The sequence below is a fragment of the Carcharodon carcharias genome, chromosome 21, assembly GCF_017639515.1.
Source record: "Carcharodon carcharias isolate sCarCar2 chromosome 21, sCarCar2.pri, whole genome shotgun sequence".
Classification (NCBI taxonomy): Eukaryota; Metazoa; Chordata; class Chondrichthyes; order Lamniformes; family Lamnidae; genus Carcharodon; species Carcharodon carcharias.
The window spans coordinates 1,787,928-1,813,824 of record NC_054487.1 but is presented as its reverse complement, the minus strand read 5'-3'; the positions used below and the strand labels follow the sequence as shown (position 1 = coordinate 1,813,824).

The window sequence follows — 25,897 nt, the reverse complement described above, 5'->3', positions numbered from 1 at the left end:
ACGTGAAGTATCTGAATGGTCTCACACCAGCAAGACTGTGTTCCTGTGTCAGTAAATGGGATGAGAGTGAATCCCTTTCCAATTCCAGATGAATCTGTTTACAGTGTGAATTTACCTACACATTTTCAGCTCAGACATGATCTCGAAATCTGCTGGTAATGGGTTCCACATTCTTAGCACTACATAAGAAAAAGGATCAGGTGTAGGCCATTCGGCTCCTCAATCCTGCTCCGCCATTTAATAAGAACATGGCTGATCTGATAGTCACCTGAAATCTGTACCCCACCTATCTCCGATAATCTGTCACACCCTTGCTTGCCATGAATATATCCACCTCAGCCTTAAAAATATTTAACGACTCTGCTTCCACAGCCTTTTCAGGAAGAGCGTTCATAAGTTTCACGACCCACTGAGAGAAAAAAAAACGCCTCATCTCCATTTTAAATGGGTGAACCCTTATTTTTAAACAGTGATCCCGAGTTCTAGATTCTCCCACAAGAGGTAACATCTTCTCCAAACCCTCCCTCAGGGTCTTATATGTTTCACTAATCAGGAAAAGAAAAGCAAAGCACTGCAGATGCTGGTTATCTGAAATAAAAACAGAAAATGCTGGAATTCTCAGCAGATCTGGTAGCGTCTGTGGAGAGAGAGACATCGTTTTCATTTCAGGTCTGTAGCCTTTCATTAGAACTGCACTGCATCCGAAATGTTAATTAAGCCTCTCAACCCAAAGAAGTTGCCAGATGAGGTCAGGGAGCTCAAGAAGGAAATGAAAATCCCCTTTGAGGAATGGAATCCAATGCGAATGAGGTGAACCAGAGAAAGTCAAGGCACTTTCCCTTCTTTAAGACGCTGGAACATTGACTCTGATGTTCTCAGTGAAATTAACTGATCTCAGACAGTGAAAGGATTCTCGTTACTGCACATCAGGAATTCAAACCTAATATTGGCTTCGGGACAATCAGAATACTTGGTAACAGACAAGACAATGAAAGGCTCGAAAGGAAATGGCACCGGTTGTAGGAGAGCTGATTCTCGGTGAAATGGATGTGTCTGCAGTGGGTGGGATCAGACTGTTTCCATGTATCCATAATGAATGTCTCACCCCTTATTTTGGAAGTATAAAACTGATAGAGTACGATAGCCATCTGGGTAGTGGCAATCTGAAGATTAGACTCGTTGACAGCCTGGTTGGGATACCTTGTCAGTTAGGTTTGTGTAGGTGTCTGTGACGCAATTGGTCAGCGTGTTTGCGTGTTAACTTAAAGTTTAGTGATTCAAAACCACCCAGGTGGTGAAGGTTTTTACTGTTTTTCCCCCTCATCACCAATCATTGCCACACAGTTCTGGATTGTCACTGGGTACTTGGGCTGCAAGATATCATCCCCAAAACGGTGGCAGGTCTTTTGTTGTCCAGTGAGGTCCCACAAAAACAGCTTCTTTTTAACATTACGTTTTCTGTCAAATACAATGAGAAAAGATTTGGACCCACTCTGTAACCCATTAGAAATCCATGAAATTGTTGGAAACAAACGAACCCATCAATTACTCAGTCTTCCTCAGCTCCACAGTGAGTGAGACAGGGAAAAGCAGAAAAGCAGTAATATTCCGACCCCGCACTCTCCAATCACCCGCTGCCAGCAGAAAGAAGCGACTGGAGCTTCAAACAGGGGTTACTGCCCATCCTTGGGACACGAGATATTCCAACCCGGACCAAACCTCCCAATACACCGAGCACAGGCTCAGGAAAATGCAGGTAGATTATATCCCGCTTACTAAACCTCCGAGCAGCATTTACAGAATACCTGAGTGAGTGAGTCACAAATAAAAGTCACACAAACTTTCTAATTCTTTTCACTGTAAAGTTCCTTCATTTTATTGAAAAGCTGACTGTTGTGAATCTGAAAATGAGCACCATGGGATTTGAGTTACCGAGTGACTTGTTTTCCATTGTTTGTCCATCAGGTTTGTAATTCAATTTGTGTTGGATAATGAAGTGAACCTAATTTCGAAATGAGGACACAAAGCAGCTAAGCATTAAATCCAGGAGAAAATTCTGAGGAAGATGGATCACCGTATTTGGAAGAGGTGCAGCTAAGAAGTGGAAGATGTGAACGATGTTATTGAATTTTGAGAGGAATGCATTGCAACCTTGGGGCTTTTGAAGGCCGATTACGTCCCACACTTTAAACTTCCGACCAAGCTGAAGTATCAGATGGAAAGCAATCCCATGTATGTTGAGATATGAAATCATTTTTCACATTCCCGGCTAGCTCAGTCGGTAGAGCATGAGACTCTTAATCTCAGGGTTGTGGGTTTGAGCCCCATGTTGGACGCTACAAGATTTTAAAAATCTAATTAAGAGTCGTACGATCTGGAAATATTGACTCTGTATCTCCTTCCAACTGCTGAGTTTTTCCAGCATTTTCTGTATTTGTTTCAGATTTCCATCATTCGCAGTAATTTGCTTTTATCTTTTTCTTTTAAATGTTGCTGCCTAAAAAAACACCAACTAATCACTGCGGCTCCTGTGAAACTTACAAGACAGACATTCACCACTGAAAACTACTGACACACATCAAATTCAAAGCACTTTATGGTCGCATTTCTTCCTGCTTCTGTCCCTGTCTCGCCTCCAGCTCCCTCTGCCCTCCCTGTTCTCAGGTCAATTAGCTGCTCGATGCAGACACAGCCAATTGGTGGGAATGGGTAAAACTCGTTGGTAAAGAGACACCTGGATCTCATCTTCCTGATTCTCCCAGATACTGATTACAGAAATGAGCACAGTGCCGATTATCCACAGTCACTCTCCTCCCAGTTGTTCAGCTTTTTAATTGATTTTCACACTGGATTTCAATGTGAAGAAAGCAGAGCTGTGAGAAGCTTATATTGTTCAGCAGATGTACTGCAAGAAGGTGCCTAACAGGCTGATGGTAACAGTGCTCTATGGACGCGGCGAGCTCCAGTGAAGGATTGGCACCATTAATGTGTCGTTCAATTAGTCTCGTGACAAATCTCGCGCTGGAAATGACAAGAAAACTCGCTGAATTTGCTCCGTCTTTAGGTTTCAAAAGAGCCAAATGCAAGATAAGAAAGTGCATCTCGCTCGAGTCGGTTATAAAATGACAGAATGCCCCGTGCTGTTGGGAAGCATAAAATTATAGAAAGTTACAGCGCAAAAAGAGGCCATTCGGCCGGGCGTGCTGGTTTCAAAGAGCAGTTATGATTGGTTGATCCAACAGGAGTGATATTTGTGTCAGTGCAAACAGTAGGCAGCAATATTCGTACTTCTCCCAGCCATGTTTTGCCTCACACCAACATTTCTATAGTAAGTGCTTTGTAAACAGCTCTTCTCTCCTCTTCCTTCACTGCCACTCACGAGTGTGATGTTTTCCAGATCTGAGGCGAAATTTAAACCCTCACTCCTCTGATTCTGGTGAAGCTCTTTTAAACGTTTCTCATCAATGAGTGATCAACACTCGTTTCAAAAAATTCAGAAATCAACATTCCCTGAACGGGAATCAAACCCAGGCTGCAGCGGTGAGAGCGCCAAATCCTAACCACTAGACCATCAGGAAAGTTCCACCAATTTTTTTCGATTCAGCTTATCTAGGCTGCTTTTTCCTATTGTTTTTCAGTTCAGATGTCTTTCAGCACAAAACTGCCAGTTTAGATTCAAGATAAACAACTTCGTCAGCCAATGAAAATAATGATTGCCGTGAGCTGGAACATGAAACCAACAGGGAAGTGAAATAGTCCCACAAGCTGCTCATGTGTAACTTTCAATTTGCAAAACCCTCCACCCTATTCGCTGTTAGTGAAATGGAAGCGCCAATCCCGAGTCACTGGAATTGTGTTCGGTTGAACACAAGTGACTTCTTCAGCAATGAGAAGAACCGTTGCTGTGAGCTGGAACATGAAATCGATACTTTCCCCCTTTAAGACAGTTCCTAAAGCCTCCCCCTTTGACCGAGCTTTTAGTCATCTGGCCGAATTTGAGGCTCGGTGTCACACTTTGTTCTATAATGATCCTGGGGAACGCATTGTGACGTTCCAACAGGTCAAAGGCGCCTTATAAATATAATTTGTTGTTGTTGTAGAATATATATAGAAAGGGCCAGTCTCCCGTTTTATCTTTTACGCTGATACTTTTCTCATGGACATTTTAACCTGAACTAATGTGAATTAAGTTTGCGACGTTAAAAAATTTTCACACCCTCAGGAAACTGACCCACATTGACAATCACAGAGGAACAGACACAGAGAGATTTCCACCGAGAGTGAAAGGCCAAAGGAGAGACACAGAACCAGAAAGCAAGGATCTCACCAATTTGACTCAGTGTTTGTTCCATTTCCGAAAGGAAATTTCCTGAATGCTGACAAATGAATGGGAATCAGAAAATATGGACGTATTTGGATGGGTTTCCTTCTAAATAACTGATAATCAATTTTGTTAAAATCACAAATGGTGAAAGCTTTAGTAAGCAGGATTCCAGCCGTCATGTTCATATTTACAACAAATGGAAATTATCGAACTTTCACTCACTCAAATAAACAAGCTTGGAAAATGCTCTTGCCAGGTTTCAAACCGCAGCTCCATCATATGTGAAGCGAATATGACCCCACTCGCCTCTGTAAACCCTGCGCTGTAAAGATCCCAATGGAGCTGTCTGGAATGTTAAACGGTGACGTCATGCAGCAGCATTTTGGATCTTTGTTTTGAAGAAATGGAATTCGGCTGTTCTCATTAGGAATGCTGGAGACAGACTGATCAACAATGTCACCATCAAATGGCGCAGCGCAGTAAGAGGACCTTCCACCCCTCGTGTTTATGTCAGTTTTTCTACAAAGATCTTTATAAGTAATGACAATTTCCTTTTCTTTCTCCTTAGCCCTTTTTTTTTCGTTTTCATGTCATTGAACAATTCCCATTTGGAAATCGGTGTTAAGGAAATCAATACTGAAAGTTTCAGCTGGTTCCTCGCCTGTGCAAATACAACAGCCTTGCTCCAGGGACTGACGTTTGCAGTGCTTTACTTTGGTCAGAAGTTCAAGGCAATATAATTTGCAGGTAAACCTGGATGTGGATGTGGTGCCAGTCAAGTGGACTGCTTTGCCCTGGACGGTGTCCAGCTTCTTCAGGGTTGCAGGAGCTGCACTCATCCAAGCAAGTGGGGAGTATTCTATTACACTCCTAATTGTGCCTTGTCGATGGTAGACAGGCTTTAGTGAGTTACAAGTTTGCACGATTCCGAACCTCTGACCTGCACTTGTAGCCACAGTGTTTATATGGCTAGTCCAGTTCAGTTCCTGGTCCATGGGAACCGCCAGGATTTGATAGTGAGGGATTCAGTGACGTTAATGCCATTGAACATCAAGAGGCGATGGTTGGATTCTGTCGTGTTGGAGATGGTCATTGCCTGACACTTGTGGGGTGCGAATGTTACTTGCCACTTGTCAGCCCAAGCCTGGATATTGTCCAGGTCTTGCTGCATTTGGACATGGACTGCTTCCGTATCTGAGGAGTCGGGTATGGTGCTGAACATTGTGCAATCAACAGCAAACTTCCCCACTTCTGACGTTATGATGGATGGAAGTTCATTGCTGAAGATGGTTGGGCTGAGGACACCACCCTAAGGAACTCCTGCAGTGATTTCCTGGAGCTAAGATGACTGACTCCAACTAATTATTGTTTGAATCGAGGGAAAGCGATCCAAACACACCCATGTTCTCTTGTTTCTGTTCATTCGTCAGCCTTCTGCAAATCTCCAATCGAAAACGGAGCCAATTTGGTGACATGATTTGATTCTGGCATTTGTCTCTCCTTAAGCCTCTGGCGCTCTCGATCTATATCTCTGTGTTCCTCTGTGTGGGTCAATGCGGTTGAGTTCCCTGAGGAGGTGAAACATCAATTGTGCAACTTCACATTTCAATGTTACAGTGAAAAATATCAGGACGAAAGAGATAAGAGAGTTTGTCTCTTTCAATGTATGGACTACAACGACAACTTATATTTATAAAGCTCCTTTTTCCTAATGAAACGTCACAAGGCGTTCCCAAGGAGCATTTTATCACAAAGTGTGACACTGAGCCACATAATCGGTCAGATGACGAAAAGCTAGGTCAAAGGGGGAGGCTTTAAGAACTGTCTTAAAGGAGGAAAGTATCAAAATCATGTTCCAGCGAACAGCAATGGTTCTTCTCATTGGCTGAAGAGGACACTTGTGTTCAACTGACACAGACCATTTGGTCAAAGAAACTTATCCTTGGTGAAGTTTGTAAAAGTAAACTCCACTACAGTTTGGCAGCCTATAAACAACGCCCATCACTCTTTGCTGCCTCTTTCTGTTTCTTAGCTCCACCCAAACTGATTCTATATCTTCATCCTTCAATCTAAGAGCCTCTCTGACTAATGTACCCATCTCGTTCCTTATTAACAGCGCGACCCCGCCTCGTTTTCCTTTTTGTCCATTCTTCCTAAATGACGAATATCTTTGAATATTCAGATCAACCAATCACACTGCCCTTTGAAAGCAGCACACAGGGCCGAATGGCCTCTTTCTTTGCTGTAACTGTCTGTCATTTTATATTTCCTAACACCACGGTTAAGATTAACTTTATTATCTTCCATGTGATGCTTTGAATTCAAGACAATAAGCAAATTCAGCGAGTTTTCTTATCATTTCGAGCACAGAATTTGGAACCGGGCCCATTGAACGACATTTAAAGGGTCTCAATCGTAAGATGCAGTTCACCGAGTCCAAACAGGCACAGTGAGCATCAGCCTGTTCCGTACATTCTTGCTGTACATCTTCTGAGCTATAAGCTGATCACAGCTCCACTTTCTGCACATTGAAAGACAGTGTGAAAATAAGTACAATTTCAAATCTTAACAACGTGCATATTTGTGATTTTCTGTGTGTGTCAATGTGGTTCAGTTTCCCATTTTCACCACCCAAACATTATCCATATTAGTTCCCTGACTTCATATCAGCCAGAAAAAAAAGCTGTTAACACGACATTTCTCTCTTTGTTTTGAGTGGAGACTGTTCAGCAACTAAACTTCTGGATGTTTCAAAGTGGAGGATGATTGAAGTTTTCGCATGATCTTATTAAGTAGCTGAGAATGCTCGAGGGACCGAATGGCCCATTCTCGATCGTGATTTTTACATTCTAGTTCAGTGTCAATGTTGGTGAAGACAATGTTTGTGTCTAATCTGAATGTGGTAGTGAGACCGAGCGGGCTCAGCTGCTGGTTCAGGTTCCAATCTCTCTGGTGATTTGGGCCTTACTCCCACCGCTGCCAAACTTTCTGGTGCTTTGTTATTTGAGACGCTTCCAAAAGATTCTCTGCGTGGTGAAGGGGCAGCTGAGCTGTGCAGTGTTGTATTTCAGTTGGAAGAATGAGGTAAGGCTGTGTAAATCCCAGGGTGATTTGACAAAGGTGGGGCAATGAAACAGACTGGAAGACCTTCTTTCACTGGAACTCGCTGTATTCATTCTATTATTTTAAACAAACAACATGCAGCCTTTACTCAGTTGTCCTGGCCGAGTGATTGAGGTGTTTTCCCATGTGGTTCGAATCCTGCCAACTCCACTTCTTCTCATTCCTGATTGACACAAACTGTCTGCAGAATAAATTATCGATCAAATGAAAACTAAACCAGCCAAACACTCCCGTGTTTCTGACTTCAATTCATCTGCAAATATTCACTACATTTGCAGTCTGAAATGGAACAATAATTGGCCAAGTTGGTGACATCATTGCTTTCTGGGTGTTTGTCTCTCCTTCATCCTCTGTGACTCTCACTGTTTGTGTCGGTGTGTGTTCCTGTGTGTGTGTCAATGTGGTTCAGTTCCCCGAGGGGATGGACACATATTCACCAACACAAACTTGATTAACATTGGTTGTGCAACTTCATATTAAAATGTCAAAGAGAACAATATCAGGATGAACGATGCAAGTGGAGTTTGCAATGTTTGGAAGGAGGTGCAGCAAAGAAGTGGAAGATGTGAATGATGTTATTGATGATTGAGAGGAATGCATTACAACCTTGTGGATTTTGTAGGTCGATTACCTTCCACAGTTTGAAATTCAGAACAAGCTGAGGCTCCAGGAGGGAACAACATTGATCTCCCTGAATTTTCACATAGGAAATAACACGCGTGCATGCCCGGCTAGGTTGTGACAGAGACAGGGCGGGCAGAAGGCCCTCTTTGTCTGCTGTAACCATTCTATGATTTCATATAAATAATACAGGCTTAATGCCAATGTTTGTAGTCGTGGCCGAGTGGTTAAGGCGATCGATTTTAAATTCTTTGGGGTTATCCCGCGCAGGTTCAAATCCTATCGACTACGTTTTCCATTATTTCTGATTTTAACCATTGATCTCAGAAACAGTAAATGGAAGCGATATTTTCATAACACCTGCAGTAGCACAGTTTGACCAGTGGGTGGCGGTGAACCCGTGATTGCTTCCATCACATGAAGCAAGGGCTGTCTCAATTATTACTACATTTTGCACTGTCTCTGTTCATATTAAATTAGATGCCGTTTCTGTTTCTATTACACTAGGACATGTCTCTGATCATATTATAGAAGGTCATCTCTCAGTTGTTTCTGTAATTGGCTCAGTCACAGTTGTTTATGTACTGGACTAGGGCCATAATACAGTTGACACTATCTCAGTCATGACTGCACTGAAGCAGGTCTCGGCTAAAGTTACAATAAGCCATGCCCCAGTTGGCACTGCACTAGAGCTTGTCTCTGGTTATAGAAAACTAGAACATGTTTTTATTTGCATTTCACAAGACTCTGTCTCAGCTATTACCCCAGTAGCACCTGCCACGTGTCTATCAAATTGGACCCTGTCTCAGTTAATGCTGCACCAATACATTCCACCATTCATATCACACATTTCTCTGTTTCTGTTGTTATTGTCCTATACCATTACTCTGTTATTGCTGGACTTGTTCATCTCTCTGTTTTTATTAATCTCGTACATTTGCTGGTATTTACTTCACCAGACACTGCGTCAGTTGATATTAAAAAGAGCCCTGAATCATATGAAACTCCACTGGGCCGTGTATCAGTTTTCTTAAACAGGATCCGGTCTCTGTTATCGCTACACTAGGCAGGTTCGTATTGCACAAGATCCTGTCTCAATTATTACTGCACTCGGCACTGCCTCAGTTATATTCCACTAGATCGCGGCCTGCTTATAACACACTCAATCATGTCTGCACTTATAGTCCGCTAGACCCTTTCAGAACAAGTGACAGCAGAATCTGTATCAGCGTGTATTACACTCGAAATTGTCTGTCTTTTTAATCAAAGTGGATCATTTATTTGTTTTTGTACCTCTGTCTCTGCTTCTATCCCGCTCTCCCTGTCTCTGTTTTTACTCCACGAGATCATATCTCTCTCTCTCTTACACTGGAGGCAGTCTCCATTAATATGGCCTTAGACTCTCTCTAGGAAGCAATTACTCTATGTCATGTGCCTGTAATAACTACCCTATTTCAATTGATATTGATCCAGGCCCTGTATCAGTAATTACTGCACTAGACCCGTCTCCGATATTACAGCAGTAGACTCTGCCTATGTTAATATAGCACTCGTCCCCGTCTTTGCTTAAGTAATATTAGATGCTGTTTCTATTGTTACTGCACTAGTAATGTCTCTGCTTAAATTGCTCTAGGCCCTGTCTCAGTAATTACCACACCAGGCTCTGTCACTGGTGTTATTGCACTAGTCTATGTCTCTATAAGGTGGGCCTCGAGCTCGAAATGGGCCTCTGACTTTGGCCTAAAACTAGAAGTTTCCCATTGATCCTTTGTTCCTCGCAGCTCGTGATATTCATTTTCATTACAGCCAACAGTATTACATATGAGACATCGCCTCTTCTGTATGTGTGTGTGAAAACAAATCATGCTGCATCATTCCACAAAGATAAAAGATTTATCTTCACCAGAATGTTTCCGTTTGTTTTTATTCTCTCTTATTCAAACTGTAACTACAGATCGCCTAATATCGTAAATATTCATTGGTAGTATATTCTGTTGCGTGCTCTTGATTAGAAATTCGTGTCCTACCAACCATTTCTTTGGTAAGACGGGCACGGAGAATGCTGCGGAGAGTAATTCACCTATTGAATCCCCAAACTCACCCAGCACCTACAAGGCTCGAGTCAGGAGTCTCCACTTGCTTGGGTGAGTGCGGCTCCAACGACACACTGTTGGCTCCAGCTCGACACCATCCAGCACAAAGTAGCCCACTTGTTGACACCTCACCCACCACCTTCATCATTCACTCTCTCCACCACCGACGCACAGTAGCAGCAGTGTGTATCATCTACATGATGCACTGCAGGGACTCATCAAGGCTCCTTCGACTGCACCTTCCAAACTCATGACCATTACCTTTTAGAAGGTCAATGGCAGCAGATATGTAGGAACACCTGGTACAGTAAGTCCCCATAATAAGTGGAAAGGGGAACAGGATAACGTTCCACGCGGATGATCCTTCATCGACCTGGAGATATCTGAGAGGGAGAACAGGAAGCTAAAAGATGCGACATGAAAGCGGCAGAACTTGATGTGTGTCAGTTGCTTCTGTGATGAATATCTGCCATGGTAATGTTGGAGATTTCACTGTCGACTGTTTACACTGACACAAATATCACGCCATTTGTAACCATTGATCTCAGAAACAGGAAATGGAATCGACATTTTCACAACATCTGCAATAGCAGAGTTTGACCAGTTGATGGCAGTGTAACCGTGATTGCTCACATCACATGAAGCAAGCTCTGTCTCAATTATTACTGCATTTGGCACTGTCTCTGTTCATATTAAATTAGACGCCGTTTCTGTTTCTATTACACTAGGACATGTCTCTAATCATATTATCAGTTGTTTCTGTAATTGGCTCAGTCTCAGTTGTTTATGCACTATGGCCACAATACAATTGACACTATCTCAGTCATGACGACACTGAATCAGGTCGTGGCTAAAGTTACAATAAGCCATGCCCCAGCTGGCACTGCATTAGAGCTTGTCTCTGGTTATAGAAAACTAGAACATGTTTTATTTGCATTTCACAAGACTCTGTCTCGGCTTTTACCACAGTAGCACCTGCCACGTGTCTATCAAATTGGACCCTGTCTCAGTTAATGCTGCACCAATACATGCTTCCATTCATATCACACAATTCCCTGTTTCTGTTGTTATTGTCCTATACCATGATGCCAAATGCAGTAATAATTGAGACAGCTTCTCCTTCATATGATGTGCGCAATCACGATTTCACAACTGTTCTTTGAAAGCAGCGCACCAGGCCGAATGGCCTCTTTCTTTGCTGTAACTGTCGATAATTTTATCTTTTCCAGCATCACGGTTGCTTCTTTCACTATCATTCCACATTTTATTGCACATTATGGGGGAATGTACTTTCTTACATTCTATCCGACGCTTTTGAAGTGTGAGCAAATTCAAGGGGTTTTCTTGTTATTTCTGGCACGGGATTTGGAATCAGACCAGTTGAACGACAGTTTATTGGTGCCAATCCCCTTAAAAAGAATGGGTGTCATTAGCTGAAGATGTCATTTGAGTTCTAGTTAAACGCAAAATTCTGTAGGAAAAATTTGTCTCTGGTGCAATTGTCTGAACAAATGGCAAATGTGGCGCAGATAAAGCACGTTGCAAGAGTTATAGAGAGGTGTCCTCGTGATTTAGAGGTGAGGATTCGGCCCTTGTGCTGCCGCGGTCCAGGATCGTTTCCTGGTCAGAGAATGAAGGTTTATTGATCTGATACAAACTGTTAAAACAGGCCTGATTCACTTATTGATTGAAAAAGGAAACGCACAAAAGCTCCACCCGAATCAGAGGAGTTAGAGTTGAAGTTGCATATCAAAGCTGCAAATGTCACACGTGGAACAGCTTCGAGAAGAAATACAGTTCCTAATTTCCGAGGGATATGAATTTAGATTATTTGTATTTCCAAATTATCTCTCTCGAGCGTCCGTTGTTTTAAACACTCGACCATAACGATCCGGTGTCTGTCTGTTTAAATGTTGCTCGGTGAAAATTTCCACTTTGTAACAAACGGGCAATTAGTAACTGAACAGTTTCCACTCAAAAAAATACAGAAAAAAATTTCCTCTTCAATCTTTTAAATCTATTTTTATTTTCTCTCTCCGATTCTAATACGAAACCACACAACTAAGGTGAATGAAGTGTGGATTGTGAAAAATGGGGAATGAAACCACATTGAAACAGACAAAGAAAAACACACAGGCATATACACCGAGAGTGACAGAGGCCTGAGGAGAGACAAACACCCAGAAAGAAAGGATGTCACCAACTTGCTCAATTTGTTCCATTTCTGACTGCAGATCTCATGAATCCATGCAGGTTAATTTAAATAAGAAAGCGCGGGTGTTTTTGTGTTATTCTATTTACCCGATAATTAATTCTGTTGGTACCTGGTTAAAATCGGGAGTAATAAGAGCCGCAGTCAGCAGGATTGCAACCTACATTGGGAAGGCCCTATAGATCTTGAAACCATCTCTTCAAACACTTGTCCCCGACTAACAGCACATCCATAGTCCAAGCACGCTCATATTAAATCAGAGATGGTGACAAAATAAGTCACTCAGCCTATTGTGCCTTTGCTGGCTCTCTGGAAGAGCAACTCAACCAATTCCACACACCCGCCTTTCCCCCCACAACAATTTATATTTGTATTGCCTCTCCCCGTTCTTCCAAACAAAATCATGGACTGCAATCCGCACGCTCCCCTCATCTCTACCACCTCCCCCCAACCCGCCCCCTCCCCCGCCCCCCCCTCTCCAACAACCCTCGCCCGGCATTAAACTGGAGCTGTCTCTTGTCCACCCAAATAGAACTCCTAAAGTGCCAGAAAGGGGAAAGCATCTGAAACTTTGACAGCCGCGGGATTCGGACCCACTCAGCCAGAAACTGGAACATGAATTCAGCTCTCCCGCTTGTAGAGCACATTGAATCAGATTGTAGATATCAGCCCAGAAATAACGAGGGTAACTTGAGAAGAAAAAATGTGTTGTTTTAAATTCGCTATAAAATCAATTGCATAAATCAATTATGTTTATTTCAAAAAGTACATATAGAACCGCAGCAGTGAAAGCGCCAATTCTTAATCACCTCTGCACCAGAGAAACTGTTTGCAAACGTCACAACCGGCTGATCTGTGCTACCTGTACTTTTTATTCTCATTCCAGACCTCGCTCACCAGAGACACGTTTCTCCCACAAAAATGACACGTTTATATCGAACACAAACGACTTCCTCAGCCAATGACAAGAGCGATTGCTGTTAGCTGGAACTTCATTCATTGTCACACAGTTGCGGGTTTGTCACGGGGTCCTTCAGTGGCAAACAAAATAAAATGAATAACAAAAATTTGCACCTCTGCTGTCACCCAGCGAGTTCCAACAGATATTGTTTTTTTGTGAATATAGGAGTGAGTCCGAATCCCAGCGCTGCCACAGTTTCAGTCACATTCCCCCTTTCAGGCACTTTAGGAATTTCCTTTAGGTGAGCAAGAGGGGATTCTAGTTTAATGCAGGGGGTTTATGAGCCTTTATTTTGACAGGAAGAACGGGGAGAGGCAATAAAAGTATAAATGGCTGCAGGGGAAAGTCGGGTGTGTGGAGTTGGGTGAGTTGTTCTTCCAAAGAGCCAGCACAGGCGCGATGGGCCGAGTGACTTACTTTTTCGCCATCTCTGATTTGATAAGAACACCTTTGAGTTCGGGGCAGCTGTTGGTCATAACTCAATGTTTAAGGTGATGGATTTGAAATCCATTGGTGTCTCCCCCTGAAGGTTTGAATCCTGCTGACTGCAGTTCTCATTATTCCTCATTTTAACCAGGTGCCACCAACCATATCCCTGCGGTTCCTGTGAAACTGACAAGGCGACACACGGCAGAAATTCATCACTGAAAGTAACTGACACACATCAAATTGTGCCGCTTTCATGTCGCATCTTTTAACTCCCTGTTCTCCCTCTCAGGCATTTTCAGGTCTATCAAATGTCATCCTGGTCCTCGTCCACTGACTATGGTCGACTTTCCGTGGGCTTGTTTTGGTAGTTGGCTCCATAGCTCAGTGGTTAGAGCACTGGTCTCGTAAACCAAGGGTCACGAGTTCAACTCTCGCTGGGTAAAAAACAATTTCTGTAGAGAAGTGCGAGGTGGTTTGGACGATGCTGCAAAACAATATTGATCCTTGAAAAGGTATCATTCCCTGAACTCAACACAGCCCTCCAGGTGTGATCTAACCAGAGCTTCGTGTATTTGTAGTAAACCTTTCCCTCTTTTCCAAAGCAGCCTCTGTGACAGGTTGTGCAACAACAGGGATTAGATTGTAGATATGGAATAAGGAGTACTCTTTATTCTAACTATTTCTTTTTATTTCGAAGACCATATATGAATCCCTAGCACAACTCTCCGTGTAATTGGGTCAGGGAAACTTTGTTAATTTTCACACACTGCGCATGGACACTGCAGAAGCTCCTGCAACTCTTTCAATATTGGTTTTCTTCAATCAGAATTTTCAAAAGGGAATTGGGCAATTATTTGAAATGGAAAATAAAACTCCAGGGTTATGAAGGAAGAGAATGATATTGGAACTAAGTGGAAGAAAGAACACTCCCGATGGGTCGAATGGCCTCCTAATGAGCTGTGTCAATTTACAATTAGATCAATTTCTCTGTAAAATGTCCCATTCCAATTCTATTCCTGTAAAACAGGATCTTGCAGTGCAGCATGTCTACACAGTTTGACATTCCATACAAGTCCCTTTGGCGTTTTCTCACAAATTATTTCTGTAGTGTAGTGGCCTCGCCAGCGATGTCCACATCCTATAACTGATTAGAGAAAAAAAGTAGTTTCCATTCACTCATGTGCAAGGTCGCAAGTTCGAAAACTGACTGAAGCGTTATCAAAATTGAGTCAACTAATTGTGAGAAGTTGCACAATACCTGTTTGTTGCTAAATAATAGCTGAATACATTATCTCACAGCCATGTGACATTGGCACTTCCCCAGGCTTTGACTCATTTTCTCCAAAAGGCATGGTTATGAGAAAGAGACAATAAATCAGACGAATTGCAAAAGATACTTCACTCATGTGTGGTGTTGAATGACCTGCTGATGTGCTCTGTCGTTTTATGATTCTAATGTCAGATCAATTTCTCTGCCGCATGGCTATGTTTTTCAGCCGAATTGTACTTCCACAAAACAGAGCTCAGCAGTGCAGTAAGATGGCATGGTTTGATATTCTAAGTCAGTCCTATGTGGTTCTGCCCATTGTTTCTGTAATGCAGTGGTTGCTAAATACGTGCAAAAGGTCCCCTATCTTGAAAAGGGTAGAAACATTATCGAGATTTACACATCTAAGTGTGAGGGAAAGTTCCATAATTCACATTTGTTGTGTAATATTAATTGAATATAGTATCTCACCGCCACATTAAATTTGCCCTCCGCCAAGCCTCAAAAAGCTCCCCCGCCTCCCCCCACAAATTCAAAAGTGATGAAACTGACTAGACACAAAAACTAGCAGTTGCTTTAGTTAACAACAGAAATTAATGAGTTTACAAGTGCAAATTCAAAGTTACTTACTGACTGAAAGATGACTATCAGTGTGATCCAAAGACTAACGTCATCCTAAAGATAGATGCAACTGATACTGTGATTGAACATGAGGGAGTGGGAGAGATGGTAGAAAATCACTTTGTATCGCTCTTCATCATGGATCTTCATTCTTTCATGAGCATCGCTGGCCAGCATTTGTTGCCCATCCCGAATTTCTCTTCAGCTGTGTAACTTGTTAAAGCATTTCAGAGGGTAGTTGAGAGTCAACCACATCACTGTGGGTCTGGAGTCACATGCAGGTCAGACCAGGTTAGGACGACAGATTGAATTCCCTAAAGGACTGGTGAACCACATGTGTTTGTACGGCAATCAATAATAGTTTCATGGTCATCATGACTGAAAGTATTGAGGGCATGATTGATCAGAATAAAAGCCTTTTATAAGTTCGATATGAAATGAATTGCGGAAGTAACTACTGTTTGTATTGAAAACTGCAGAAGCAACCCTAGTCAACCTCTTCATTTCACTGGGTAAGGGAAATGTTCATTAAGGCAAACTGCGTGGATTCTGCAGAAACTCTTTCTTCAAAAGGGAATTTGGCAATGGTTGAAAGGGAGAAAATTTTGTTTCATGGAAATAGAGAAGGAAATTGCAACTAATTGGCAAGATGTTTGTAAATGGCTGGTTATAAATAGAATGGGTGGAAGGTCCTCTTGCTGCCCTGTGCCATTTGATGATGACATTCTTGATCAGTCTGTCTCTAGCATTCCTAATGAGAACAGCCGAATTCCATTTCTTCAAAACAAAGACCCAAAGTGCTGCTGCATGACGTCTCCGTTTAGCATTCCAGACAGCTCCATTGGGATCCAGGCAGGCAAGTGTTCCTGTAGCGTTGTGGTTACCCCGTTAATTTTACATGTTGCTCGGGGAAAACATTATCATCCAGCTGTGTGGAAAAGTTACATCATCCCCATTCCTGTTTGTTGTTTAATGTGACCTGAATGCAGGATCGTGCAGCCATATTAAATTCGCTCTTCACTATTTCTGAATATTACGTTCAGCAAAATAAGATGATGTTTCCGCTGGCTGCGGGTGATTGGAGAGTCTGCAGCTCTGGAATTTTGCTACTTTTTCCTGTCTCACTCTCTGTGCAACAGAGGAAGGGCGAATAATTGATGGGTTTGTTTCAATCCAAAAGTCTCATCAATCTCTACTGATTTAGATGGGAGTACATGATCGTTAATTTCTTTTGTTATATCTGAAATGAATATCCATAAACAGAGCTTGATGTGGGAACCCATTGGGTGGCAGCCGAGTTTGCAACGTGAGGTTGGGGGAATGGTGGCCGGAGGTGGATTTTTTTGTGGTTTTGGGGCCACAGAAGGAACCAGAATATTAATGAAAGCAGTGATAGCTGCGCCCGTGGATGGTCTCGAACCACCAACCTTGCTTTTAATAGCCCAACAAACTGACCAATTGCGCCACAGACATTGGAGGAAATATCTTGCACGCTGTAAGATACCCTAAACCAATGGCTCAGCGAGTGAAAGCTACAGATTGCCACAACTCAAATGACAAATATTCTCTATCAGTTATACTCTTCGCGGTCCCACTCACTGCAGACACATCCATGTCACTGGGAACCAGTACTCCTACTACAGGTGCCATCTCCCTTCGAGCCTTTTTGTGTTTGTCTGTTACCAAGTATTCTGATTGCCTTGAAGCCGATAATTCTAAAGGGGTTTCTCTGTTACACAGCGAGTGGTTAGGATCTGGAATGCACTACCTGAGAGTGTGGGGGAGGCAGATTCAATCGCGGATTTCAAAAGAGAATTGGACAAAAAATGCAGGTCTCCAGGGAAAAGACGGGGGAGTGGGGCCAGGTGAGTTAGTTCCCAGAAGAGGAAGAGGCCTCCCTTTTCAGACGGAGTTGAGGAGATTTTTTTTATCTCGAAGGATCATCAGCCTGTGGAATTATTTTCCCCAGAAAGCAATGGAAGTTTGGTCATTGGATTTACTCAAGGCAGAATTAGACAGATTTTTGAAAGACAAAGGAGTCAAAGGTTAAAGGGTCCAGACAGGAAAGTGGAGTTGAGACCACACCCAGATCAGCCATCGTACCACACCACTGCCAGGCAATGACTATCTCCAACAAGAGAGAATCTGACCATTGCCCCTTGACATTCAATACCATTACCATCACTGAATCCACCTCTAACAATATCCTGGAGGTTGCCATTGACTAGAAACTGACTGGAATAGCCAAAGAAATACTATGGGTGCAACACCAGGTCAGAGACTACGAATCCTGCGACGAGTAGCTCATCTCTTGACTCCCCAAAACCTGTCCACCATCTACAAATCACAAGTCAGGGGTGTATTCTGGACTGCTCCCTATTTGCCTGGATGAGTGCAGCTCCAACAATACTCACGAAGCTTGACACCTTCCAGGACAAAGCAGGCCGCTTGATTGGCACAACTTCCACAAACGTTCCTTCCCTGCACCGCTGAGGCACAGTAGCAGCAGTGTGTACCATCTACAAGGTGCCAAAGCTCCTTATGGAACAACTTCCAAACCCATGACCATTACCACCTAGAAGGACAAGGGCAGCAGTTAGATGGGAACACCACCGATTGGAAGTTTCCCTCCAAGTCACTACCATCCTGACTCAGAAATTTATTGCCATTCCTTCACAGTCGCTGAGTCAGAATCCTGGAACTCCTTTCCCAACAGCACTGTGGGTGAACCTACACCACATGGACTGCAGCGGTTCAAGAAGGCAGCTCACCACCATCTTCTCAGGGGCAAATATGGATGGGCAATAAGTGCTGGCCCATACAACGAGGCCCACATCCCGTGAATGAAAAGTTAAGATGGAAAACATTTTCATCCAGAGGATGGAGGACTTTTGGAATTTACTGCCTAAGTTTGTGGTTGAGGCTGAAACACTCAAATTATTTTTAAATGTACATGCATCAACAGCTGAAGTGCTGTAACCCGCAAGGCTATGGACCAGGTGCCAGAAAGTGGGAATATAATGAGCGGCTGGTTTCTTTTTTCTCCTTTTTGGCTGGCGAAGACATGATGGGCTGAATGGCCTCTTTTTCACAGTAACATTTCCATAATTCTGTGGTTCTATGTTGAATGTTGTTATTGATGCTCGAGAGGAAAGGATTGCAACCCTGGGGCTTTTATAGATCGATTACCTTCTACACTTTGGAATTCAGAACAAACTGAGGCTCCAAATGGAACATATTTGTCAGTCTGCGTGTTGGGGAATAGAGCAAGTGGATGCTTAAATTATATCTTGGCAGAGTCTGTGGCGCTTGATCCGGAGGGTTGTGAGTTGGAGCTGCTTGCTGGATGCTATTGCTTTTAAACTTTGCTGCTTTCATGGGTGATCCCCAGCTCTTCGTTCCTCCGGCAGTGTCACCACTCAAACTGAGTCTTTCTCCATCCCGCTTTGTTAGTATCACAGTTGCTAGGTTTATAAGTGGAAACTGCCTCCGCTTCAATGGAAGGCGGAGAATTTAGTGCTTTGAATTTCGTGCTTTCACTGCCACAGCCCAGGTTCAATTTCCGGCCAGGGAAACCTTTCCCCTCCCACTGTGTGAACTGTCAAAATGAACAGGAATTCCTTATTAAGTGAAATCAGAGACGATTTCTGTGTGTTGCAAAGGGCAGGATGATCTGATTAACTGACAGAGCTGGTTCAAGTTTCCCAATGACCTACCCCTGCTCCATTGCTTCTGTTCTATTGTGTTGGCAACACCAGTGAAGGAAGTGATGACATTAAAGCAAATCTGGGGCTTGTATCCGTGACTCAGTTGTTAAGGTGAAGGGTTTTGAATCCATTGGGATCTCCAAAGGTAGGCTGGAATCCTGCCAACTGCGCCCCCTAGCATCCCTAAATATTACAGAGTACCTGCACAATTAATGATCGATTAAGTTGAATAAAAAACACCCCAAATCCCCAGTGTTCTCTAATTTCCATTCGTTTCCAAGCATTCACAAAAGTTACAGCTAGAAATGGAACAAAAACGGAGCCAGGTTGGTGTCATTCTTGTTTTTTGGATGTTTGCCTCTCCTTAGAGACAATCCCTTGCCCTCTGTCACTCTCGGTGTATATGCCTCTGTGTGTTCCTCTGTGTGTGTCAATGTGGTTCAGTTCCTCGTTTTTACCAATCAAACATTATTCATGTTAGTTGTATGGCTCCATATTAAGATGATACAGAGAACAAAAAGAGCAGTTTTAAAAGATACAAGAGGAGTTTTCTTTCCTATTTTGACTGGAGACTTTTCAGCTTCTGAGGGTCGGGGTGGTACAAAGTGGAGGATGATCGAAATTTTCACTGATCAACATTTAAACGGACAGACACTGAGTCCTTGTGGTTGAGTGGTTAAGGCAATGGACACATCGAGAGAATAAATTTTTAAATACAAATAGTCCAAACTGAAATCACTCAGACATTAGGAACTGTTTCTACTGCTGTCAGGTGTCGGATGGAACAGGAACATAAAATTTCAATCGCAAATGTTCCAGGAACGGAGAGATTACAATCACCAGGAAAGGCTGAACAGCCTGAAGCTCTTTTCTCTAGAAAAAAGAAGGCTGAGAGATTCCTGATAGAAATGTGATGCTTCGTCCCTGTTTCGTCAGGGATTCGAGGTGAAATTTATTCACTCAGCTGCAGATTTACATCTGCTGAATCTGCACCAACCAAACAATGAAATGTTCAGAGATATAGAAAGAAAGGTTCTACATTGAGATGGAATTCTTAAGATCGGATTTTGTTATCTGCTGAAACAGCATTTTTATCCGTTTGTAATTAGATTACAACACTAAACACACTTCAAAGAGATTTAATTTGCTCTGAAGTGCCTCCCGTTGTCCTGAGTTGGTGAAAGGCTCTGCTCAAATGAAAGTCTTTGTTTCTCTTCTTTCTTTCCGTCTGTCAATCTAAGTTAACAATCAGATGGAATGGTGAAGTGTATCTGTTCCTTTCAGTGTCTACCCCACTCTCTGTCGCTATCTGTCTCCCTTTGTCTCTGTATACCTGTCTCACTCTCATTCACTCTCTCAGTCTCTCTGTCTGTGTCTCTATCTCTGTTTACTCTTGTGCTCTTTGACCCCTCTATTCACTCGCTATCTGTGTACAACCAAGATTCACTGGATTGATTCCTGAGATGAGACGGTTGTCCTTGGAGGAGAGTTTAAGTGGGATGAATCTGTTCTCTCTGGAGTTTAAAATAATGAAAGGTGATCACATTGAACAATCCGACATTCTGAACCAGCTTGACAATGAACATACTGAGATGCTGTTTCCCCCCGGCTGGAGCATCTAGAACTGGGCTCACATTCTCCAGATAATGTGTCAGCCACTTAGGACTGAGGTGAGGAGACATTTCTTCACTCAAATGTTTGTGAATCTTTGGAATGCTGTAGCCCAAAGGTCTGTGGATCCTCAGCGTTTATTGAAGGCTGAGCTGTTTAGATTTTTGGCCTTTAAGGGAATAAAGGGCTATCGGGATAGGGTGGGAAATTGGTGTTGAGATTGGGGATCCGCCATAATCTTATGAACTGGTGGAGGAGGCTTGAAGGGGCTTATGGCCAATTCCTGTTTCATTTTTGATCATTTTAATGCTCTATTTCAGTGGAAATACCATCAAGGCGATGGGAAACTGCAGTTTGAGCGTGGTAGCCTGGCCGAACGGCCTCAGGTGCTAGATTCAGGTTCCAGTCTCTCTGGATCCGCTGCCAAAGTTATAGGTGGTTCACCTGTGAGTCACTTTGAATGCTCTCTTCTGAAGAAAAAGTGCCAGCTCAAAGTGAATGCGGGCGTGTATTGGGTTTCATTTTAACCAGGAGAAGGAGGAGAAGCAATACAAATATTAATTTCTTGGGTGAGGATATACGGCAGTGGAAGTAGCTGAGTAACTCTTCCAGACAGCCAGCACGGACACAATGGGCCGAATTCTCTCCTTCTCTGCTGCAGCCATCTGTGCTCAGATACCAACAATATTAACCTATCCAGAGGACCAGTCGTCGTAGCTGAGTGGATAAGGCGATGGAGTCCAAATCCATTCGAGTTTCCTCTTCTCATTATTCCGGGTTTTAACTCTGTACCTAGAGTTCATTATCAGTTACATTGAATCAAATCCATCCAGAAATTCGGGAACTTTTCCATTAATTCATGAAAATATTCACGAAATTTCCAGTCGGAAATGGAACAAAAACGGAGCCAGGTTGGTGTCTTGTTTGCATTCTGGGTGTTTGTCTCCCCTTAGACCCTCTGTCACTCTCGGTGTATATACCTGGGTATGTTCCTCTGTGTGTGTCAATGTGGTTCAGTTCCCCGGGAGGTTGAAAACATTTTTACCATCACAACTTTATTCACGTTAGTTGTGCAGTTTCATATCAAAATGTTACAGAGTAAATATCCGGATGGAAGATGCAAGAGGGGCTTGCAATGTTTGGAAGGAGGTGCAGCTAAGAAGCAAAGGATTCAGCGAGATGTTTTCTTCTCATATAACATGAGATTTGGATCTAGATCTGGGAGAGATTTGTATCGGTGTAAACAGTACAATCTCCTTTATAACGCTACAAGATTCTGAGGAGGCTTGTCAGGTTAATGTAAAGAAGACGTTTCCACTAGTGGGGAATCTCGAACGAGGGCACATAGTTACAGAATAAGGGGGCATTAATTTAAGACTGAGATGCGAAGGAATTTCCTCTCTCAGAGGGTAGCAAATGTTTGGAATTCTCTACCCCAGAGAGTTATGGAAGCGAGATCACTGAAAACATTTAAAGAGGAGGTAGATAGATTTTTAAAATATTGGGAAGTTGAGGGCTATGAGGAGCTGGCACAAAAATGGAGTTGAGGCCTGGGGCAGATCATCCATGATTTTACCGAATGGTGGGGCAGGCTTGAGGGGCCGAATGATCGATTCCTGCTGCTTCTACTTCTTATGTTCTTATGTTCATTTGAAACGTGTCTTCCAGTGAAAGGGGTCGGAAATAAAAATAAAAGTTAACATCGATAAGCCAGGTTCCAAGTCTTATGTGCCGCTTCACTAATGGTCTAGTGGTGAGGATTCGATGCTTTCACCACTGTAACCTGTGTTCGGTTCCCCGTCAGCGAGTGATAATTTTTTGACCTCGTGCAAACTATTGAAATGAATCTGGATAATTTCCTGATTAAAAGTGAGAAATGCAGGTAACCTTTGCCACAATCAGTGGCTCGAATTTTGCAATTTTGGAAATTTCATCTGGTTGTAATCTGGTTATCTAGAACAAACACTGAGGTGAAGATAGGGAAGGAGACAAGGGCACTGATAGGTTGCAAAGCACTGACTATAGAGATGGTGTTGCAAGGTAAAATCGGTAAGATGAGAGATTTTACAGTTCACATCGACACAAGTATCTCCCAGATCTGGTTCCAAATCTCCTGTTAAATGAGGGAAAAACTTCTCACTGAATCTTCCAATTCTTAGCTGCATTTCCTTCCAAACATTGCAAACTCCCCCTGCATCTTCCATCCTGATATTTTTCTCTGTAACATTTTGATATGAAGCTGCACAACTAGTGTGAATAAAGTTTGTGATGGTAAAAATGTGTTCACCCCCTCAGGGAACTGAACCACATTGACACACAAAGAGGGATACACACAGACAAATACACCGAGAGTGACAGAGGGCAAAGGTTTGTATCTAAGGAGAGACAAACAACAAGAGAGCAGGCATGTCATCAACTTGGCTATGTTTTTCTTCCACTTTCGTGAATGTTTTTGTGAATGAACGGAAATAGGAAAACCCCCTTGGATTTGACTGAATCTAACCGAGAATTAACTCTGTAGACAATGAGTTAAAACCAGGAATAATGAGCAGCGGGAAACCCCAATGGATTTGAACACCATCACCTTAACAAGTCTGCCAGGGCAACTGGCCCTATGGACAGGTTAATGCTGATGGCATATAAGATGGCTGCAGCAGAGAAGGCAGGCATTCGGCCCATCTTCTCCGTGATGGCTGTCTGGAAGAACAACTCAAGTACTTCCACTGACATACATTCTCACACAAGCAATTAATATTTGTATTGCCTCTCCTCCTTCTCCAAGTTAAAATTAAACCCAATACGCACCCGCATTCACTTTGAGCTGGCACCTTTTCGTCAGAGGAGAGCATTCAAAGTGACCCACAGGTAAACCACCTATAACCTTGGCAGCGTTTTCACAAATAATAGAACATGAATCTAGCACCTGAGGCCGTTCGGCCAGGCTACCTCTCTCAATCTGCTGTTTCCCGTCGCCTTCATGGTGTTTCCACTGAAACAGAGCATTAAAAACATCAAAAAAGGAACAGGAATTGGCCATAAGCCCTCTCGAGCATCCGCTACCCCTTCATAAGATCATGTCAGATCCCCAACCTCAGCACCAATTTCCCATCTGATCCCGATAGCCCGTCATTCCCTTAAAGTCCAAAAGTTTATTCACCTTAGCCTTCAGTATACCCATCAACTGAGGATCCACAGAGCTCCAGGCTCCAGAATTCCAAAGATTCACAAGACTTTGAGTGAAGAAATGTCTCCTCACCTCAGTCCTAAATGGCTGACACATTATCTGGAGAATGTGAGCCAAGTTCCAGACGCTCCAACCGGGGGGAAACAGCCTCTCAGCATGTTCACTGTCACTCAGCAATCAATCCAGTGAAACTTGGTTGCGCACAGACAGCGAGTGAATGGAGGAAACAAAGAGCACAAGAGTGAACAGAGATAGAGACACAGACAGAGATACCGAGAGAGTGAAAGAGAGCGAGGCAGATATATAGTGACAAAGAGAGACCGGTAAAAACAGAGAGTGGGGTAAACACCGAAAGGAACAGATGCACTTCACCATTCCATATGATTGTTAACTTTAGATTGACATGTGGAAAGAAAGAAGAGAAATAATGACTTACATTTAAACAAAGCGTTTCACAAATTCAAGGACACGGGAGGCTCTTTAGATTAATGTTTGGATGGTATAAATAGGGAACTGAACCACACTGACACACACAGAGGAACACACACAGATATATACACCGAGAGTTACAGAGGGCACGGGGTTGTCTCTAAGGGATAGACAAACACCCATAAGCAAGAATGTCACCTAGCTGGCTCCGTTTTTGTTCCATTCCTAGCTGTAACTTTTGTGAATGCTTGGAGATGAATGGAAATTAGAGAACACCGAAGATTTTGGGTGTTTCTTATTCAACTTAATCGACAATTAATTGTGCAGGTACACTGTTAAATTCAGGAATGATAAGAAGCTTAGCTGTCAGGGTTCCAGCCCACCTTTGGCGATCCCAAATGTATCCAAAATCCGTTACTTTATCATATCATTCACGAACCCAAGCCCCAGATTTGCATGAATGTAGTTTGTATAAAATCATAGGCGGCTACATCAGACGGTCATTCAGCAAGTTGTTCACATGTCGACTCTGTGCCAGAGTAGCTCAGCGAATGTAATCCCACACGCACCATTTTTACGACAGCAACTCATATTTATATCTTCTCTCTTCGTTCCTCCTATCAAAGTAAAACTTCGCTGGATTCAATGTGAGTTGGGATCTGTTGGTTCAAATTGGAGAGCTGCAGATCCTAAAAGGCGGATAACATAAACATTTAGCAGCAGTGGGCTTCGAACCCTCGCCTCCATAAAGATTGGAGCTTTAATCCAGTGACTTAGACCACTCGGCCATGCTACCATGATGCCTATAGCTGGTATTGCCAATGAAATAGAACAGAAGCAAAGGAGCAGCAATAGGTTTTGGGAAACTCGAACGAGCTCCACCAGTTAATCAGATCATCCTGCACTTTGTAACATATCTACTGCTATCTTCCTTTTTCAATGTTTCATTATTTCGATGTTTCAAATGATGTTTCTTTTTTCCTGTGTGACTGGTGCGTGAAATGTTGGTAAAGATGTCGATAAAATGTAATGAAATTGTAAATATTGACTGAGAAAAATGAGGAGATGATTGGTCAGGATAATATTTTTAACAATTCGATTTGACATCAACTGTTTCAAAAATGTTGAAAACTGTTAACAGAGTCAAAAGCCAACTCTTCATGTCATTGGTTCAGGGAAACGTTGTTAATGTTCATACACTGAGCATGGGCACTGCAGAAGTTCCTGCAACTCTTTCAATATGTTTTTTCTTAACTCAGAGTTTTCAAAAGGGAATTGGACAAAGACTTGAAAGGGAGAAAAGAAAGGTTATGGA

At 42.8% G+C, this 25,897-nt stretch overlaps 1 non-coding gene across 1 annotated transcript; it reads left to right on the top strand.

The window, feature by feature from the left end:
- The first annotated feature begins 2,263 nt into the window (after positions 1–2,263).
- Positions 2,264–2,336, top strand: trnak-cuu. Its single transcript has one exon. It is a non-coding gene; the product is annotated as a tRNA-Lys (tRNA).
- The last annotated feature ends 23,561 nt before the right edge of the window (positions 2,337–25,897 follow it).